Here is a 6,574-nt window from a genome sequence, read left to right on the forward strand (position 1 = left end):
TACATAAGATACGTTTGTATGTCCCTGCATGTCTCTCACAGAAGACCCGTCAGGGAACGGTACAAAGGTCACCCTGGAATAGCAATACGCGTGATGAATCTCCCTGTGCGGCTGGGAAGGGTCATGCTGGCCGTCTGGTCGGGATCTGGCCACAGAGGAGCTGGGTTCCAGAGGGGGCACCTACCCGGAACCACACTGCGAGGACACAAGAAGGCCCGCCACACACTGACAAGCGCTGTGTCCCATAAACCGATAAACTAGCAGTCACGGCATGAGGCATGGGGGAGAAAGCTCATGCAGAGCCTCGGACTTTTCCACCAGAAGAGCGGCTGCCCAGCATCCAGAGCCTCCTGCAGCCTCCCTGGGCCACAGCGGCCACGTAGCCGCTGATGCCACGCGTCACGCCTCAGCGGGCGGCTCAGCCCTGCCAGAGAGGCAGGAATCCCAACATGGCGAGTTGCTTTTTCAGGATGAGTCACTTCATTTGTAAAATAGGCTGATACGGGGGTGGAACTTTTTCCCATCCACCAGCTGATAACAAATATCCTCACTAGTGACTTCAGTGTGATGACATTGCAAGTGATTTAGGGAGGCCTGTGTCCTTGAGAGGCTAAAATTTTAGTAGAGCTAAAGAATCCTCTTTATGAGCATGGGAAGGGTTAGCTATCAATAAATCATCCATGGAGTGAATTAACATGGATCCCAGGGGTGAGAAAAAATTATTCGAGTTCTCGTACAAACATCTAGAGAATGTAACAGGCAAATCTCTGAATTCCTGGGGTCCCATTACCACAAATATTAAGAGCCTGTGTGAGTAAACACAGAGATAATTTGATTCCTCTGCTAAAGACATAGAGAAGAAAGCTGACTGTAAGCCTATTACAGAAAAACATTCGCTCACCTGAATACGGAAGGGAAGATGGTAACGAGGTCGGGGACCGCAGGCGTCAGAGGGATCGTAAACGTGTTTATTTCCCTCTGATCTCCTACAAAGCTATGAGGCTGACCTTCCTTACCAAACTGTCCTTTCTTCCTCACAGGTGATACAGAGTATCACAAGCCAATGTCCTTTTCTTATTATTCCCTGTTTTTCTAGTTCTCTAATTACAGGTTCTACTCCTTGTTTTTGAGCTCAAGAGAGGACGTTGTTTCACATGACCGTGACATTTCTGTGTTGTAAGCTACAGAAGGGAGATCAGTCACTTGGAGTATTTACGGAGCCTCCGTGTTGAAGAGAGGCTTTTCAGCACACAGGGCCTCTTACCTGCTCAAAGGTGACCACGAAGCTCCAATAATTGGCCCAGTGGGAAGGCTCACTCCCATACTTGTCACCAAACTTTTGGGAACAAAAAAGTAATCAAAACCCAGAGGAATGCACCAGTTCATAAATAGAGGATTAGATGATTTTATTCTTTGAATACAGTCTCAAATGCATTCAGATAGCCAGCAAATGTCTGCAAAGCTGCAGTGGATTTTGAGCTTCATTGACAGGGAATTAAAGCTACGTTATCACCCATCATCCCACTCTCAGTAAACCGTCAGGGGTCTTTCAGTTTGTAGCAGCAGTTGCATGGAGCTTGCCCTTACGGTCTGTTCCTCTAATTCCTTATCAGGCTTATTGTGCATCCTACCTCCACCAGTCCTCGCCATCACCTCCAGGACCACCCTGACGGTGCACCTGGCACGTATGTGTAGTCACCTCCTTCATCAGCACTAGGTAGCATAAGTTCAGTGTCCCAAACTCCACCTCAGCAGCTGCTGCCAGAATCCAGCCAAAATCCAGCTCAAGCCAAAATCCCAGGAGTCACCCTGGTTTTCTCTCTTTTCCACCCGAGCCTCCCACACCCAGGCCATCGGCTAGGACCAGGGGCTCTGGACCAAACTTTGCTCACATGATACCTTCATGTCACCCCCGCCCTATCTGAGCCATGACCACCCCTCACCACGGCAGTGGCCCTATGGCTAGGCTCCTGCTCCCCATCTTCCTTCCTAGAGTCTCCTTTCCTTTCCTAAAGCACCAACTTTATAATAGATAAAAACCATATAATCAGTGTGTCCTAACAGACATGCCTTCTGTCAATCGGAGTTACCAAAGCACCACACAGTCCTTGGTTTGAGAGGGGATTTATTGTTTTTTTAACCAGCAGCCATGGAGTTAATTTGTAGTCAACTCTTCTTGCTTGGGAATAAAGGCCCATAAATTGTACACCATACATTTGAGTCAGTTTTTAATTGCTTAAAATACTTTATGAAAAGTAATTCAACTCAAGCTTTTTCCATATATAAGAGGCACCTCTACACAGCCTGGCACTTTTAGCACCCAGTAGGACAACTGCTATTACAGGAAAAGGTGGAGTTTCTCAGCTCAAGACACACCAGGCCCCCGCAACCACCCCTGCCTCCTTCCCAGGACCCTCCACAACCCCGTCCCCCCTGCAGCCAGCGAGGCACCAGGAACGGTTCCCTCCAAGTGTTCCCCACCCATCAAGGTGATGTCATGTGGCAAAGCTGACCAGTCTGGGGTGAGCAGAGGTACAGGCCTGGGTCTCTCCCATCACCCAGTAGGACAACTGCTATTATAGGAAAAGGTGGAGTTTGAAATTTTTCCAAATTTTTTTCGATATAGTTTTTTGATACTTACTTGAAATGACCTGACAAAGTGACCCAGAAGAAGCTAGTTTGCTCTTGTTAGAGTGCGGAGCTAGGCTGCAGGTGTCCCACTCTTAAATTCCTTGAGGTTTTAACCACTCTGGGTAGACACCTAACAGAAATTGAAATGGGCCCTGTGGTTGGTCATCAATTTAAAAATAGCACTAAAAACTGAGAAAGTAAAATTGCATTTGCCCACATGCCTCTCTGCCAAAGATCTAGCAAAACATCATGTTTTATGGTCTTTTAAGGAAACTGAAATGGGAGCTAGAGTGCCTGACACAGAAATCAATTGGTCTCCATCGCTTTTAATGCATAATTAACAGTGGGTCAGCCAGCACCACCCAAAGGCAGTGAGCATTCGTCCACTGAGGAGAACTTCAGCAACGGCCAACAAGAAGCTTCTGCCAGAGGCCCCACGGATGCACGGAGCCCTGGGGGGGGGCGCAGCCTAGAGCTGGTTGGCCAGCTGTGATTCCTGATCCTCCACAGGGCGAGGATAACCAGACAGGCCCACAGAGGTCGTGCCGGACACGAGTCAGCAACCCAAAGGTGACTGTGCCTCAATCGCTGCCCTCAGGTGGGCAGGGCAGGGGCGACGTGAGGGGTCCGCTACTCTGAAGCCCCTCAGGAGCCATCACAGCACGACCTGTCCGAGTGACTGTGAGGCGCTGTCTTCCCCCAGGGCTGGGGCACCCAGGACATAGCTGGAATGATGCAGCCAAGTCTCACTTCTGCTTCTGGACAGGACTCGGGGGTGCTACTGATACCAGTGTCCCACTGCAGCCGCCAGGGCCCCACCTTCAACTCCTGCTCGAGGCGGCGACACTGGGCTGCTTGCTGCCCAGAGTCAGTGGTGTTAGGCACACAGATGGGCATCTCACCCCAAAGTTGCCAGCCACCCCTGAGGTGGTCTGCTCACAAGGCCCTGGCGCGCAGGGAACAGGCTTACCTGCTAGAGCAGTCAGAATGGTTCCTTCTGGAATCTGGGTTGGGAGGTCCGTTCAGAAGGACGAGAACAAGAAGCGGGTGCCGTGAGATGAAGAGGGGCCCATCCTAAATGGTCCTCCAGTGGCAGTCCGCAGACAGTCCGGCCGTAATCCTCCTGGGATTCGGGGGGGACCCTGCGTGTCTGCTCCCGGCCCCCATACAGGCTCGACTTTCATCAAGGGGACCGTCGGAGCCATGTTCGCAGGAGTGGGACACCCCCTCTCAGCTTGGACTCGAAGCAGGATGGAGGGCTCCTTGCCTCAAATGCCACTCCATGGCACAGAGAGCAAAATGGCAGCTTCAGCTGAGAACACAAGCAGAGGGATAAAGAGCGTCCATCTCTAGCCATCCAGAGCCTGACAGACAGACAGACCCAGCGTTCAGTGTGCAGAGGGCGCTGGAGGACAGCAGGCTCGCCGTGGCAGTCAGGAGGCAAGGACTGGGCCCTGCGAGCCCATCCAGGGGCACATTCAGTGTAAGAAAGCCACGACTAGCCGCCGCTCCAAGCGGGAGGTCAGCACCAGCCTCCAGAGCAGCGGGGCACGTGGAGGGCATATGGAGGGCACGGCAGGGCCCAGCAGCTGACGGGAGAGCGCCAAACACGCCCAAGTGTTCTTCTGTTTCAAGTGTTCTGTTTGCTAGGGATGGTCCAGGCTGATGCCTGGGTGCAGGGGCAGCCGCCACCATCGGCAGGCAGCCAACGGGGAGGACAGCAGTTAGAGGAAAGGAAGGCGATGCCCCCGGTTCAGGAGCCCCGCATGGGCCAGCTTTTCCCACCCTGCTGGCTGCCATGGGCTGTGCGGCCTGTCGCACCCTTGGGAAGGCACTGGGGCTCTGGGGGAGGTGACACATCCACGGCTGCACAGCTGGTAGGTGGAAGGGCTCTCCTGGTGTGTTCTGAGCTCGCTGCTCAGGCTGTGTTGCAGGCCCCACACTTCCAGACTTTATGCAGCGGGTCCAGGGTGGCGTGTCCTAAAGTCATCCGGAGGTCATTGTGCTGGGCATCCAGGGAAGTGTTGACTGAACCCAGTGCTTTGGGGAAGACCACGCACATTACACTCCTAGAGGGTCAAAATGCACACGCACATACTAGCCCCAGCCACACACACACACCCCCGCCCCCAGGACTGGAGTCAGCTCAGACAGCAGTGCTGAAGGCCAGCGCCCCCCGAGCCGAATCCTCACCCTGCCTGCGCCTGCTGGGGTCCCTGCACACACTCTGCTTTCCTTCCCTCTCCCGTGAAGTGGGCTGGTCACTGCACCTGCCCTGTGCGGAGGGTGAGCGGATTCTGTGAAAAGTATGTGCAGCCGTCTCTGCGGCATCGTGTGGCAGCCTCCGGGGCTGGGGCGTGAGGTCCATGATGCTGACCTCAATGCTCTGAGATGTATGCCTAGGAATCTTCACAATGATAAAGCATAGCTTTCAAAGCATTAAAACGATGCTTCCCAGAAAGATATAAACACTTGACAAAGATTTCATTTAACTCATTAATTAATGAGAGAACCAGATATTAAGAAAGATTCAAATGAAATTGGCTTACCCAGAAGCTGTTCAACATGGCACCGTAGGAAAGTCCTGCCTTGCTGACTAGCACGGTGTCCAGCCAGCACACCGCTGGCCAGAGCAGGGCCACCCGGCAGACCACCTGCTGGCACCGGATCCACCGGGCACAGGGTCACCAGCAGGCTGCCAAGGGGCCTTAGAAGCCTCTGGTTTGTCAGGCCCTCATCTGTAACCACATTCATACACAAGAACAGGGTGCAGATGCAGGATGGAGCTGGAGCCTCCCCAGGGCCTCTTCATGCTCCCCTTTCGCGGCCTCTCGCCATTGCCCCACTGAGATCCGGTCTGCATGGCCGGTGCCCCCTCCCGCTGAGTCTGAGGGACGCCGAGTGCCCTTCACCCCTGGGTCCCCAGGACACGATCCTGTCCTCCTCCTCAGTCCCCTTCCCCACTGCCCTTGGCTAGTTCCCCCACCTCCATGTAGGGAAGGGCCAGCACTGCAGCCTGCGTCCCTCAGGCCTGGGCCCGGGAGGTCCATCCAGGTGGTCCAGGGGCCGCCAGGTTCCTGCCCTCGAAGCCCAGCTCTCTCAGGCAGAGGCCGGTAGGGCCCAGAGAGCCTCCACGGACCGCACTGTGGGCCAGCAGGCCAGGAGCCCACGGCCCCGGGGAGAAGCCCGCTCGGCTTTCTTGCGGGCCGCCTGCGGCTTCTCCTCAGGCAGGTTCCAGCGGGGCTGCTGGCTTTCCTGATGCAGCAGCAAGGGCTCCCATGCCAGTGCTCCTTCCGCCACATGCCATCGGCTCCCCTCCCAGCGAGCCGTGGGCCAGGTGCCCGGGCCTCGAGTTAGCAGGGCTGGGACTGGGGGAAGAGGCTGTGTGCTGTCCAAGTCAAAGGTGACCACCTCCCCCATCTCCCGGGACATCCCCCTTAGCTCCCAGGTGCCTGGCTGGGGGCCCAGCCAGCGGCCCTCCCGACCACCGTGCATGAGGAGAGCCTTTCAGATGACACCAGCTGCTTGCCAGCAACCCCCGGAGAAACGGAACCACTAAGGTGTGCCTCTACACGCACACAGTCACCTTAAGGAGTTGGCTCATGAGACTGTGGGAGCTGGCAAGGCGGGGCAGGCAGAACCAGGGCCTAGAGGAGGTGCCGGGGCAGTCACGAGCCCAGCTGCAGTCGGGAGGCGGGATTTCTCCCTCCTTGGGCCACTGGGTCCTTTCTCTTAAGGCCTTTAACTGAGAGGGCCAGGCCCACCCACATAGGGAGGGTAATTTGCTTTATTCAGTGTCTACTGATTGAAGTTCCAATCACATCTAAAAACTACCTTGACAAGGACATCTAGGCTTGAGTCTAATTAAACATCTGGGTGCTATAGCCTAGCAAAGGGGACATATAAATTCAACCACCATACATCCTCCGACAGCAAATGCATG

At 54.7% G+C, this 6,574-nt stretch overlaps 1 long non-coding RNA gene across 2 annotated transcripts; it reads right to left on the minus strand.

Annotated features, from left to right (window-relative positions):
* Nucleotides 1-1,166: 1,166 nt before the first annotated feature.
* Nucleotides 1,167-5,226, minus strand: LOC118911799 (uncharacterized). 2 transcript variants are annotated; one of them, XR_008998800.1, is made up of 4 exons: nt 5,181-5,226; nt 4,825-5,038; nt 3,602-4,700; nt 1,167-2,761 (listed from the first exon to the last, which is right to left on the minus strand). It is a non-coding gene; the product is annotated as an uncharacterized LOC118911799 (long non-coding RNA). The 2 variants fall into 2 exon arrangements; XR_008998801.1 differs by lacking the exon at nt 5,181-5,226 and having other exon boundaries at nt 3,602-4,659; nt 4,825-5,167.
* Between the last annotated feature and the right edge of the window lie 1,348 nt (nt 5,227-6,574).

Source organism: Manis pentadactyla, chromosome 8 (genome assembly GCF_030020395.1).
Source record: "Manis pentadactyla isolate mManPen7 chromosome 8, mManPen7.hap1, whole genome shotgun sequence".
NCBI classification, from domain to species: domain Eukaryota; kingdom Metazoa; phylum Chordata; class Mammalia; order Pholidota; family Manidae; genus Manis; species Manis pentadactyla.